Consider the following 14,537-nt stretch of genomic DNA (forward strand, 5'->3'; position numbering starts at 1 on the left):
AGCAGTGATTTATTTTGAAATCGAGCAATCATGGCCTGTGTTCATGAGAAGACAAGACTGAACACCCACAGAATTCAAACTCTTCCCATTAGTTGAAGAGCCTCAGCATGGGGAAGCATATTGTTGCTGTTGGCTGGAAACCTTGAATGTCCAAAACCGTTACTATTCAGGAAAATAACAAATTACCTGTGTCAAATGGCTCCAATGCAGTTATTATTTATTAAATATTTTTATTGGTTAAATATTTATAAATTACACAGATAGTCCTAACCACTTTCAACCTCTTTTTTGGGCCTATCATTGTAGGCGAAAATGTATAAAGATTTTCGAAACCTTTCTAAAACATGACATGGTATAAAACAGGGCATTATATTCATTTATGAAAAAACATAAAAATATGAAAAATATGGGGATACAATGTTTCTGCCTGCCTGGCACTGGCAGAAACCTGCAGCGAATTCCCCTAGGCTAAAGACCATCACTTTACAGCTGGGTGAAGTGGAGACCAGCTAACTGGCTTTTACAAGGAGAAAAAGGCTGTAAGGAGGGTCACTAATCATTTTGACAGAGCTGTTTCTGGCCAGTGTGGATGTCACATTGAGATAGAGCGTAAGAGCAAGGCAGATAAAAGCTAGACAGGCAAAGTGGGAGAGAGACGGGCAGAGACAGTGTGTGCACGCGAGGGCGTGAGGTTCAAAGGGAAGGAATGAGGCATGCGGCAAAAGCCTCTCCTAATTAGCTTTCACTAAAATTACTGATGCTATCTCATCTCACTGGCAGGTGTAGAGAGCGAGAGAGCTTACAGTAGTCTTACATCACATGTCTATCTGCCTGATTCTCTCTCTGTCAGCGCCATACAATTACAATACAATTCCTCAGTCACTAATGCTCAATATAATATGGTACTATTGTTGTGTGCTGTGTCTCAGAGGAGGGCTGTGGACAGTTCAGAAACCTGCCTACCAGTGACATCATCAATGGGGAATCCAAGCAAAAATAAACTGAAGGTTTTCTATTCCTGTAAAGTTAGCATGCTAATAGGAGCCATTGTTCTCGCGTTAATACAAATTTAAATCTGGTTTGAAAAACAAAAACCTGCTTAACAATGATGTCACTGGTAGTCAGGTTTCTGAAGTGTCCACAGCTCTCCTATGAGACACAGACCCAGTTTTTTTGTACCATTTTATCATGAGCATTGGACCGATTATATGAAGATGGGTTGAAAATGGGTGAAGTCGTCCTTTAAGTTAGTTTAGGTAATTAGTCAGTTAGTTGAATTAGTATCATTTGAAATTCCTTTGCAGTGTGCGTTAACTTATTGTTGTCTATTTAGAATGGCTTATGCACATCCATAAATAGTGCTGTAATCAGACATCCTTTTTGACCTCTTATCCAACAGTGTTGTTGTGTTTCAGACACTAATGGATCCAGTCAGTATTGATGCATTTTTCATTTGGTTTAATCATGTTTGCATACAGGAGTAGGTGACCTCTTATGCAGCATTTGCTCTGTCAACGTGAGAGCTTTTTATACACGAGAAGACGCAATAACACCTTAACACACTGACATGCACATGCACACATAAGCCATACATGTTCAAGGCGAACCCCCCCTTGTTCAAACCCGTGTAAAATGTTCTGTCAATTGTCAATTGTGTGACACACATAGGAAAGTGCATGTATACTGAATCAGTGTGGCGAAGCAACCACAAGCTCAGCCAGGCCGGGCTAGGCCAGGAACCCATTTTCCCAACATGCTGGGTGTGGCCTTCCTCTTAATGAGCGTCTATCTCCCCCTTTGCTTTGTGTGTGTGTGACAACCGGGCCGGGGGCGGCAGTGGCTCAGGGGTAGAGTGGCCGGAGGGGTACAGTTCGATCCCGGGCTCCCCCAGAGTTAGTGTCGAAGTGTCCTTGAGCAAGACACTGAACCCCTAATTGCTCCCGACAGGTTGGTGCCTTGCATGGTTTCCTCCGCCATCGGTGTATGAATGTGTGTGTGAATGGGTGAATGTAATGCACCATCTATGTAAAGCAATTGGATAAAAGCGCTATATAAATGCACCATTTACCATTTACAACCATCGATTGTACAAATGGGTTGGTGCATACTGTAGGTGACAATGATTCTGTGTTTGATGTTGTGTTGCAAATGGTTGAGCTTCTTTTATCATTTTATAGACAGTAGATTTATTAACTTATATGGCCAGCACGCACACAGAAGTGTTCTTTTAACTCTTCTGTGTAAGGGTCTGCTTTCACACTGTTAGAATTAATTTCTAACTTTTTCTGTGCACTTTTTCTGTTTTCTGGCCATGCAACAAACTATGATGTGAGATTTCTTTTAATACAATAACATGCCCTCATGTCCCTTTGTCCAAAGCCATTTGAGTCTAATATTTCCATGTTGTTGGCTTGCATACAACGGCAGGCAGAACAGGGGCACAGGATTCAGGAGTGGTAGATTGTAGACTGCCCATTTTCAACCCTATAGCGTCCCGATTCTGGGTATATGTCATGATACCAGAAAAGTTCACAATGCCTCACTATGCAGCGTGTTGCGAGCTTGGCTATTTTTGCTATTTGATGTGCAACAAAGTATATGGTTTAAGTGTTTTTTCCTTGATCTGACCTTTATCTTAGTGAGAGGATTTAAGTTGGCAGCCTGTGATCTTTCTTTACACAATCAAATCCAGAGAGTTCAATTTACTCTGAGATGGTACCAATTGATGGACCATCGGACAGTGCACATACTCTCTTTTCTGGGGGCATTTTGGGTTTCTTTTTTGTACCACATCTGTGAAAAACCACCCTGTAAACTCGATGACTTACCCAAGAGACCTCCGGTGATTTCTCTGTTCCTGTCCAACTTTCTCTGTCGTCTGTTCTCGCTTGCTGTGACGTTTGTTCCTCTTGTGGCAAAAAGACGGATGAAACCATTTTCTGTCTGCGCAGAGAAATGCACCAAAGAGTCCCGAGGCCAGAGACAGCTTCCTAATAACCCAATGTTCCCTGTCATTCCCTCTCTCTCTGTCTCTCTCTCTCTCTCTCTCACTCTTATCAAGATCACGGCATCTGTGTGTTAACAGCTAGCTAAAGAAATGTGTAAACAAAAGAGAATAAATATAAATCATTTGATGAATTATAGTTGTCATAGGTGAGAGTCTGTATGTGTTGAGATGCAAATTTTGCCATGGAACACTGAATCAGAATCAGAATCAGCTTTATTGTTACATCACAGGTTTACAGAAGTAAAAAAGTTGGTGAAATTTGTTTTCGTGCATAGTTCCCATCGTAACGTTATTTCCATTTCCCCTACCGTATAAATGAGGTATAGGCTATAGGCTATCTACTTTAACATCATAAACTTTGTTTACTAGTGGAGTCTATAGACCCCAGGGGTCTATAGCAGGCCCCCTCCTTTTTTTCCCCTACACCAAATCTCTTTACCAAGAACAAGAGTAGATCTAGGCTCACAGAGAGCTTGTAGATCTATACTGTAGCTGAATGTTTGCGCCCAGAATAGGTATGCTGGGGTTCATGTGGTAAAGTGAAAAACGTGATGCATTTTCGGTCATTTAGGTTAGTTTACTGTATGTTCTCCCAGTGAGCTCACTGGAACCACAGTCTTCCCATCTCACTCTGTGGTTTTCCTCACATCCTGAAAGAAACAGAGGGGTGGGTTGGGGTGCTGGGTGGGGTGGGGGGAAGATGGAGTTGGGGGGGAAGGGACACAAACTCTATCCTCCTTTGCTGCTTTAATCCCTGGCCATATTTCTGTCTCTGTGGTGTGTGTGTGTGTGTGTGTGTGTGTGTGTGTGTGTGTGTGTGTGTGTGTGTGTGTGTGTGTGTGTGTGTGTGTGTGTGTGTGTGTGTGTGTGTGTGTGTGTGTGTGTGTGTGTGTGTGTGTGTGTGTGTGTGTGTGTGTGTGTATGTGTGTGTATGTGTGTGTGTGTGTGTGTGTGTGTGTGTGTGTGTGTGTGTGTGTGTGTGTGTGTGTGCGCGCGCGCGTGTGCGTGTGTGCGCACGCGTTCGTATTTGTGTTGGCTTTTGTTTCCTCTCCGCAAACGATCCTGGTGCTGAAGTAACAATGCTACTCGTTAACGTTAAGGAATGAATATCTCACATGTGGCCTCGTGCGCGCAAACGCATGCACGCCACGCACACACACACACACACACACACACACACACACACACACACACACACACACACACACACACACACACACACACACACACACACACACACACACACACACACACTTACACACACTTACACACACACACACACACACACACACACACACACACACACACACACACACACACACACACACACACACACACACACACACACACACACACACACACACACGTCACATTCGACGCTCACAGGAAATGCTTGTCTGTGTGTGTTTCCTTTTTCAAGTTTTCCCATCTGCTTCCCGTTAGAAGCACACAGAGGAGAATGGTCACCCACTCCCATCCTGCCAAGCTGACATTTTAAACACACCCCTCAGTAATGGCTGACTGTCGTCACAGTGATTCACAAAAGGAGCTGAAGTCATGGCCACGTGGACTCAACAAACCTCCCAGCACACAAGTGCTTATCAAGGGCGCTAAAAATGCCTCAGAGTCATCATGTACGGCTCACACAGTATCACATGTTGTGTCCCCTCTGCCTTTCTCACATGTTTTCTGTCTCTTTCCACCACGTGTAGCCCATCAACGGAAAAATGTAATACAAAAGACACACAAGAATGACCCCCCCCCCATAGGAGTACAGTAGAAGTACTGGCCAGGCCACATGACCCCAACATATGTTTTTGTCTTTGGCCTAGTTTTGATATATTCACTTTTTGTGTTTTTTCGTAAATTAACACCCTATTTGATCATACAATAGCGTCACACAGAAGCCTGCTACTTTTGATGCTTTTGAATTTGAATCCTGAAAAGTAACAATTTTGGACATATGACGTTTCCACCCGACAGAGACGATAGTCATCTTCTATTCCAACAAATAGTTTCACCGTTTTAATTTCACCGTTTCGATTCAAATAGATTAAAATGTTCCTGTCTTGAGTAAACAGTTACCACAACACGTTTCATAGAGTCCCAATAGGTGCGCCTATACAGTATGCTGACAAAATAAAATTTGTATGAAAGTGAAAACCCGATATTTCAGTTTAATGGCCTGTCTTATAGCTCCTAGATACTAAACCCTGTCTGAAAACCCTGAAACTCAGCACTGTGTGTGTCCTGTATTTCACATCGACGGTATTACAATAGTGTTTCTTTAACGCCTTCAAAGGCTCGCCTCTCTCTTTAATGTTTGAGACGTGTTCATTATTCCAACCCACTAATGATCAGTACCCCCTGCTGTGACATGGAAGAACATGGAAGCAGCTCTGAAGCCAGACCTACTCCACCAGGAAGCTAAACATCTGGACAGACCAGAAAGAAGGGGGGGGGGGGGTATTCAGACATCTAAATGCTGTGGGAGAATTCCCTTCTAATTATAAACGTCTGTTTTCACAAGCGCTCTGGTGCTTTCTCTCCTCCGTGTTCTCCCCGTGTTCATTTGTCAGACAAAATATAGAGCAGTCCATTATAATGCCGTTTCCTCACATGAATACCAGCCATGGCTGTAAGCCCAGGCCTGTGTCATAAGCGGGTGGGCTTGGCGTTGCGGTGGGCTTCGTAGCTGACACTGGTTTCCTTTTCCAGGAAGCAGACTTCCTTAGTCATATGCAGCTTTTGCCAAGCCGCCTTTCCCTTTCCCATAACCTACATTACGGTGTGTGTTCGAACCTGGTGGATCTCATCTCATTGTTCAGATTCCAACCTTGCCTTCCCATATATACCGCACTCTCGTGTTCAAGCTTTTTCCCATTTATCTTCCTGTGAAGTCTTTGCACATTTTCTTCTCCCCGTGGAGGGGCAAATCTTTTTCTGGCAGAGTTATTCCCAGTTAATTCCCAGCATTCCAGATATCCCTTAAAAAAAATCTTTTAAAATTCTGTTTTCCCCATTTCAGACCGCTAAACCTTTATTCTGTTAACTTTAATCTTTAATGTCTCCATTTATTTAAGGAGATTCACAAAGTGTTTGATTGATTGATTGATTGAATACTTTATTAGTCAGAAATGTAAACAGCACAAGGTACAGTTTCCATTGTGGTCCTATTCCAAGTTGTTTTGGAACCATTTTGTTTTTGAACTCTGGAACATTCTAGTCACATGTTAGTCAGAAGACCTGTCACTCCTGTCCCTCACATGATGATGCTTGCTCAAATATCTGTATTAATAACATTTTGCGTCCTGTTATCTACTTCCTTTGTGGGATTTTCTTTTGTACTGATAAACCCTGTAGGGCTTCCTCTTTTCTTTTTTTGTAGATAGTTTTTTTGTCTCCTGCTTTTGACGATTTCTTTCACTTTTCTTAGTTTGTCATTATTAATCTGAATCTGGTTGCCGGTTCAGTAACTGGCTCCTCCTGGCTCTGTGTCGAAACCCCTTGAGCAAGACACTTAACCCCAAACTACTCCTGATGAGCAGGTTGGTGGACCCACCCTGGGTGACACTGATGTGTGTGTGTGTAAATGTAATGCACATCGAAAAACATTTTGGATAAAGACAAAGAAACAAAGAAATGCAGAACATTATATTATTATTTACCAATCTGAAATGAATACGATCAAGCTGGGAGAGCTGTATGAATGATGTTGAAAATTGACTATAGTCACTATACCCTTCACCAAAACAGACAGCAGAGCAGCAGAAGCCTAGCATGACTTGAGAAGCCCTATTGTGTCTGAAGACTGAAGCCAGAGCTTCAGGCAATGAGATGAGATGCTAGATAAGTTCCTGTTCCTAAACTGGGGTCAGAGTGCACATTCTGCGGTGACTATACACACACACACACACACACACACACGCACGCACACGCGCATGCACGCACGTATGTACGTATGTACATACACATGCACGCACGCACGCACGCACGCACGCACGCACACACGCATACACGCACGGATGCACACATGCACAAATGCACACACTTTTCTGAGTCTTGAAGCTTTGGAGTTTGCTTCTTATCAGTTAACAGGTTTAACTGGATTAAGAGAGAGGGTAGAGCTGCACCAGCTGTTCTAAGTTCTTGCTTAATTTGGAACCTAAAATTCACACTAAGGGCTTATAGTAACTATTTGGTATAGTTTGTAACTCACTAGCTACAACATTTAACACATTTAACAACAAGACTTATAGACTCTCTGTAATATGTATAGTCACATAATGTTACATCTACCTTGGTTGATCCAATAAGCACTAATATTGAACAGGTGTCTTATGTCATGTGCATAATGTTGACATACATACATACTATTACCGTACATACATACATAATGTTGACATACACGATAATACACTGACACTCTTTCACACCTAAATGTCTTATCTCATGTACATAGCTGCTGTTTTGTGGACCTACCAAAGCTCTACTGTTATGCACCTTATGTAACCTCATACTGTTCCAGCTAGATCATGCGATGTATATACCTTAGATCTTGTCCATACTTAGATGTTTCTCCTTACTGTTTGATCTATTTTTCTCCTTGCTCTCCCTGCCCCCCTCTTCTTTTCTTTCTCTCCTCCTGAAAACAACAAAAACGATGGAGCTCGTTGGGCATGGCATAATAAGCGAACATTCAGTGAAAATTGTTGATCATTCGGCAAAAATTGCCAATCTACAAGCTCACAGCACTTGTATCTTGTATCGGCTTGTAGATCGGCTATTTTTGGCAACGAGATTTAGTGAAGAGGGGTAAAAAGGAGGGGGCAAGTATATACCCCTAGGGGACACCGATCAACGAAGTATAGGTTTTAAGTAGTTAATTAATTATGCAGCCCTAGTGCGGAAGTTGCAACTTAAATCATTGGTTCTAAAAGTGTGGTCCGGGGACCCCCAGGGGTCCTTGGGAGGTCCCAGGGGGCCCCCAGCAAAAGTAGTTAACATAGCATATCACAATCATCTTAACCGCTTTATCCATTTATATGTCGGCTACTCAAAAATAGCAGATCTACAAGCTTGTACATCGGCTATTTTTGAAAATATCGAAAATGTTTGAAATTTTGAATAATTCTGAATTTGTTTTACACAAATCTTCTCTTCTGGGAGTCCCTGGCACAAATCCTTTTCATATGGGGGTCCGCGGCCAAATACATATCAATTTGGGGGTCCTTGGCACAAAAAAAGTCTGTTCACTCCATCTAGGTTTTATGATAGACATAATGGTGACCGTGTTTTGTGCCTAATTGTTAACAGATTTGTGTTGCACTGTCATGTGAGGGGTTTCCTGACGAGTGAATAACCCCATTCAACGTGTCAGGAGGGCGAAGGCGCTGCTGATGCTGTCCACTCTCAATGACCTCATTGAGTGTGAGATGAGTTATAGGGCCTTTCCTTCCTATCATATGACAATAGGGTCTGGCAGGGAGGACACTGGAAACTGCTCCCCATAGCAGTTCATCTATTAGCACCACATGTGATGATTAGAGCAGTGATCAGACAAAGGGAAGTCTGGCAGACCGCACACACACATACAGTACAAACCCATTGTTATAGCATGCAGGCTGAGGGCCTGTTGTCTGCTTAAACAGTGATTCTCAACCTGTGAGCCGTGGCCCACTGGTGTGCTGTGAGGATACTGCAAGTGGGCCCCCAAATAATTGGCAAAACACAACATTTTAATGTTATATTACATTAATATAAAAACAATTAATGTAAAAAAAAAAAACATAATTCATGGAATGTTTTTCATTAAAACCTTGAAAAACGTGTTTTCATTGTGATACTGATAAATAGGAACTTAATAGTAATGCTACAGTATGTTAGTTGCTCTGATAATGAGAGCGGCCCACCCATCTGACCACTTAACACGGCAGCCGAACACTTTCAAGATTTCCCAGTGGGCTCCTGGTCCAGAAAAGATTGAGAACCACTGTGCTAAACTTCAGCACAGTACTGTGCTAAAGTACTCTTAAAATGTTCATCTAATATTTATAAACTGTAATTTGTATAATGAATACTATATATTACTAGTGTTCAATTGTCTCCAGTATTAAAAAGATAAAAAAATTATGAAGACAATTTTAAGGTCTATTATCTTCTATGTGGGTGCTACTTTTACCACTGAAGTCCTGAGGTTTCACTGAGCCTTCTACTGTGATGGATGCTAGTGTGCTGAATATGACATAATATGGGATGGATACTGGTGTTTTGAATGTGGTATAGATACGTATATTATGGGATGGATACTAGTGTTTTGAATGTGGTATAGATACGTATATTATGGGATGGATACTAGTGTTTTGAATGTGGTATAGATACGTATATTATGGGATGGATACTGGTGTTTTGAATGTGGTATAGATACGTATATTATGGGATGGATACTGGTGTTTTGAATGTGGTATAGATACGTATATTATGGGATGGATACTAGTGTTTTGAATGTGGTATAGATATGTATATTATGGGATGGATACTGGTGTTTTGAATGTGGTATAGATATGTATATTATGGGATGGATACTAGTGTTTTGAATGTGGTATAGATACGTATATTATGGGATGGATACTAGTGTTTTGAATGTGAGATATGACTGAAGTCTCATTCACCAGCTCATATTATGCTCAGCCATTGGGTCAAAGTGTCTATAAATAAGGTATATAAAAAGATTGGTTGCATGCTTTCTGCATGATAAACTGTGCCTGCATGACAGTTCAATTATTCTAGATCATGATAAAATATATCACATCCACTGTGTTAAAACTACACATACACCCTAAATGTCGCTGTGTTAAACAACCAGTCTAGAGAGCATTGTAATTACTCTAATTGAGTTCATATAATTGATTTAAACTGCCTATAGAAATGTAGGAGCAATCAACAGTTTATAATGCCCTATGCGAGATACCTTTATGAAGATGAATCTGCTGCATTAGCTCAAGCGCAGCACGAATGTCTTAGAGGTCTCCTGATTTTCTTTTTCTCCCCCACATGCATGACATTTTGTCTGGTCAGCAGAAGTTCCCTGTTCCAAAGACATTAGTGGATTAAAACGGCCGCTTGCACAAGGTGTCTCCGCCCCATTCAAGGGTGTGGACACGCTGTTCTAACAGTGAAGTTTTTTTTACACACTTTTCCTGTTTCCAGTGGTGTAAGAAGTTCTTTCAGATGTTTTTGAATAAAAAAAAATAATCTTGAAAGTGTATGAAAAATGTTGAATAATTTTGTTTTTTTTAAACACAAATCGTCTCTTCTGGGGGTCCCTGGCACAAAAACATTTTCAGATGGCGGTCCACGTCCAAATATTTATCAATTTGGGGGTCCTTGACATGAAAAAGTCAAGCACACCACTGGTGTAGTAACTAGAAGTGGAAAGTATAAAAACTGGTTGTGAGTACCTCAGAACTGTACTGCAGTACTTGAGTAATTGTTATACTTTCCACTTCAAACTTCCTTCTTATTAGATTTATTTCAACACAGAAATTAGATCAGTACTGCAGGTCAGTAGGCTAGTAGGACACATCTTGCGGAGCCTTCACCCATGTGCCATGACAGATGCACAGATCACACAGTCATGAGTCTCTCAGTCACTTACATTATGTAACTCACTGCCTGAAAGTAGATTTTTGGATTGATAAACCAAACGATCATATCGTTGCTGTCGGGAAGAAACCTCTTATCTCCATACTTTAACTTTTTATGTTAGTTCGTGAATTAATGCCCTACTTGATCATACTACAGCGTCACACAAAAGCATCAAAAGTAGAAGATCTACAAGCTCGAGCTTTTAACTTGTAGATCTGCTTTTGCACAAAAAAAAAATTGGAATCCGAAAAGTAACAGTTTTGGACATATGAGGTTTCCACCTAAATCGGATATCTAAATCGGATTTGTTAAGCCGTCTAACCTGATTATCACAAAACCTGGGTGCAAGAGTTAATCTAACTAATCGATTTAATAAATCATAAACAATAATCAATAATCCAAATACCCCAAAAAGCTGATTTACAAGTTACTAAAGACTACTTTTAGATTGAATATTTCCGTTTTTTTTGCACAACAATATTGTGCAACAAATCATAAAAAATAGGGCTTAAGTGGTTAGTCAGACGTATTGATTTAGTCGATTATAACGAATAATTATAATTCTCTGTAGTAAAAAAAAAACATACAGTAGCTTGTGTAACAAGTTGGCAACCTGGAGACTGGAAACAGCCTTTTGGTTATGGAGCATGCAGACATTTGGCGCTGTATCTGTGTCACCATCATGCCGTTCTATCTGACACAGATCTGTTTCCAACAGAGGAACAATGCATCATGACATGATCCAACTGCCATATATTCCACAACCTGTGGAAAACAGCAGGTTACAGTACAAACATGTTGGTTCTCACATGTTTGTTATTGCATGGGCATCAGTGTGAGCCTCCCTCTCCAGCTAGTAAACAGGATGGTGTGTGGTATGTATGTGTGTGTGTGTGTGTGTGTGTGCGTGCGTGCGTGCGTGCGTGCGTGCGTGCGTGCGTGCGTGCGTGCGTGCGTGCGTGCGTGCGTGCGTGCGTGCGTGCGTGCGTGCGTGCGTGCGTGCGTGCGTGCGTGCGTGCGTGCGTGTGTGTGTGTGTGACTGTGTCGACTGTGTCGACTGTGTCACAGGATGTAAATTGATCTTTGCTGATCTCTCCACCAGCAACTGCACATCCACAGTGGTTGCCAGTGACTTATTCAACCCTAATAGTTTGTCTTCTGTTTCCATGAGCTTACAGTATCTAGGTAAGTATGACTAACACGTCCCTGACACAGTGGTGTGCAGGCTCACACATGCACACACATACAGTACATACGCACGTACGGCGCACGCAAGCACACACGCTCATGATTTATATCTCTGTTGCCATCTATTTTCTTGCTTTTTTTGCTTTTTTTATGTGTATGTCCACATTGTGGGTAGGCCTGATGTTCTTCATGAATTGCTTTTGTATCAACAGTGATGACAGCATCTGGACAGTAATGCTGACCGGGGTGTCAGCAGCACACTGAATCAGATGGCTGTCACTGTTATCATGATTTAAAACCCAAAACCTGCCTGCACTAACATCTCCTGTTCTACGTCTCTCCATTCCTGAGATTTGATCGATTATGTCTTTTTGACCTGGGCCATGATTGTGATCTTGGCCTTTGACCCTTGGCTTTCAGACCCAGGAGTTAATCGTCCCTTCCGGGCAGCCAACTGATCATTAAGTTTCAATAAAATTTGCCCAGCCGTTACTCAGTTGAACAGACACACAAACAGGAGCAGTTACAATACCCGCCATGCATTGCTGTGGCAGGGTAACAAAGAGAAGAACAAGAGACAACAGTGTTTGGATTTTGCAAATATGTAGACAAATCAAGCTACACTACTTCCCCAGCAGATCTACAAGCTCACAACGTGTGAGCGTCGCATTGTGAGCTTGTATTTTTGGCAAGGAGATTTGTAGAGGGATTCGGGAAACAAGAGCAGACCAAGTACAGAGCTCAGGTCCGTTTCACTAAGTATAGAGCATTTAAGTGCTTAACCACTGTGACAGTGTCCCTATTATGGGCATGCCATTATAGGCTATAATGGCAAACATTTTCAGTTTTTTTTTAAAGTTCCACAAATAGCGAAAATAGCAGATCAGATCTACAGTCTCACAATGCATCACAATGCAACACGTTGTGAGCTTGAGAGCGATCTACGCTTGTCTCTGTGGTGGAATGAACACAGCACTGCCTTGAGGAATTGCCTCACTGCAAAGAAAATCTGTCAATAGAAAACTATTAACTCTAATGAAGAGAATCCATAAGCACCGTTTTGCCCTCTCATAGCCCTTCTCTTGTACGCACATACAGTACAGTACAAGGCCTTATGTGGCATTTCATGAAATGCACTTGCATGAGCGACCTGCATTTAATGACTTGCATTGCAAAGCAGGTCACAGTTACTTACAAAAAGATGTTGTATCCACTCAGCAACAAAGGACTCTTATACTGTACTTGCCTGAAGACAGGAATCTTTATTGTTTTTTATGATCCAGTCCTTTGTTCCAGGGGCCAAGCTCAGTGGGTAAGACCATGAACTCATTTTTGAGTAAACAGCCACTTTCAGCCAAAGGGCCCCAGTGAATTGAAAGCAAATTCTTTTGTAAGCCTCGAGATCATCCGGATCTAACAACACTTAAAAAAGAAAAAGAAAATCCTTTTCACAGCTAAATCTAACAAGGGTGGCGTTTGTGTGCGCTGAACTCTGTTGGACAATCAAGACACTGAAATGACCCAAAACAAATGTGTTTAAGCCACTGTGGCACATGGGGACTGTGAGGCTGTTGTATGAGGCAAAGCACCATGAGGTCGGTCGGTCTCTCTCTCTCTCTCTCTCTCTCTCTCTCTCTCTCTCTCTCTCTCTCTCTCTCTCTCTCTCTCTCTCTCTCTCTCACATGTCTCAATGGCACACTTTGTGCTCTGTACATATCTCAGTGAGGGTTGCCTGGAATTCCCCACAGGCTGTTGGCTTTATTGGGTCCTAATTCAAAGTCAAGGCTGCGAGGAATACGGTGAGGAGCCAAGATTCTCTGCCTCATAAAATATTTCTTCCCAGGGAATGAATTCGGTCGTGACTATGTATGTAGGCCAGTGTTTGAAACAATGCCAGAGCTGATAAAAGTGTATAAAGATTAAAATGGAATGTGATGTGTTTCATTTTTGCTGTACATGCACTGTCATGGTTTCCATCAGTGGTGGAAGAAGTACTCAGATTTTTTTTTTTTACTTAAATAGAAGTATCAATTCCACAATATTAGCATATAGATATACTTAAAGTACCAAAAGTAAAAGTTCCCATTATGTAGATTGTAGTATTTTCAAAAGTTTTGTTATTTTGTAAAAGTATAAAATAGGGCTTAATTTGTTATTGCATAAAGTAACTTAGAAAAGAGTGAAAATACAACATTTGCTCTATGAGATGTAGTGGAATAGAAGTATAAATGATCGAAAAATTGAAAATACTCAAGTAAAGTAAAAGTACCTCAAAAATGTAAGTAAGCAGTATATGTACCTAAAATGTACTTAAGTTAGTTTCAACCACTGGTTTCCATAGTACTTTCCCATCTTGTCTTTTGTCTCTCAGCCCTGTCCTCCATCAAACCCAAACAAACATTAGTGCTTGAGAGAGACTCCAGATGAAAGCCACTGATAAGAGGGGATTTCCCACACTCTATCAACTGCTGATCATTCCAACACAGCAGACGGACACGCACGCACACACACACACACACACACACACACACACGCACTCATACGCGCGCGCGCACACACACACACACACACACACACACACACACACACACACACACACACACACACACACACACACACACACACACACACACACAGATGTGTGCGTGAAGCACAAGCTCGTGCACGCACACACAGCCATATGCTTGTGACAGGT

The sequence above is a fragment of the Gymnoscopelus braueri genome, assembly GCF_963280865.1.
Source record: "Gymnoscopelus braueri genome assembly, chromosome: 10".
In the NCBI taxonomy this organism is placed as follows: Eukaryota; Metazoa; Chordata; class Actinopteri; order Myctophiformes; family Myctophidae; genus Gymnoscopelus; species Gymnoscopelus braueri.